This window comes from Protopterus annectens, chromosome 8.part0 (assembly GCF_019279795.1).
Source record: "Protopterus annectens isolate FY-2018-M chromosome 8.part0, PAN1.0, whole genome shotgun sequence".
NCBI classification, from domain to species: Eukaryota; Metazoa; Chordata; order Ceratodontiformes; family Protopteridae; genus Protopterus; species Protopterus annectens.
This window is the reverse complement of record NC_056741.1, coordinates 520,607,988-520,608,605: the sequence shown is the minus strand read 5'-3', so window position 1 is coordinate 520,608,605 and position 618 is coordinate 520,607,988. Positions and strand designations below refer to the sequence as shown.

Below are 618 nucleotides of genomic sequence, written 5' to 3'. Positions count from 1 at the left end.
TGTTTCCATCAGAGTAAAATTATATTCTTTATGGTGACATTACTTTGCTGTTAACTCTATCTTTCTGTCAGGTTATGCATAACTTCAGACCCTTCTGCATAAACCTAAACTTTAAAACACTCATTTGGTTAGTGTGTTATGCATTCATCTTGCTCCTGTTTAGAAACAACTATAAAGACATTCTCAGAAACAGTTACAATATCTGTAATTTTTCACTTTTATTTTAACAAAAATAATTTTTTTTTCAAAAGCACTTGATACTAAATTAAGAGCATGTAAAAAAGTATATTTCCTGGGTTGTAAACAGACACATAATTCAAAAACATATACATTATAAATTATTGTTATTTAGATATTTTACAGTATTTTACATTGTGCAATGCATTATATTCACATTTGGCAGCAATACTTCTTGATCTGTTCACTTTCTAATAGTCTGGCATGCGTGAAGATACATCACTGTCCCACTGCCACATTTTCACAAACCCGGTGCTTCTACTAACATGACATATTTATATATGCTGCATTTTCTTCTAGTGCAATTAACTTGTATTCATGAATTTCACCAGTTTTAAAACTGACATGATCAAAACGGTCATTTTTTTTTTAATTTGTAAG

At 29.6% G+C, this 618-nt stretch overlaps 1 protein-coding gene across 1 annotated transcript in view; it reads right to left on the bottom strand.

The window, feature by feature from the left end:
- Positions 1-210: 210 nt before the first annotated feature.
- LOC122808903 (ras-related and estrogen-regulated growth inhibitor-like protein) overlaps positions 211-618 on the bottom strand; it is a 5,935-nt gene continuing 5,527 nt past the window's right edge. Inside the window, exon 4 of the mRNA XM_044080019.1 lies at positions 211-618. This exon is cut by the window's right edge and continues 1,554 nt beyond it. The gene's annotated coding sequence lies outside the window, so the exon portion shown is untranslated.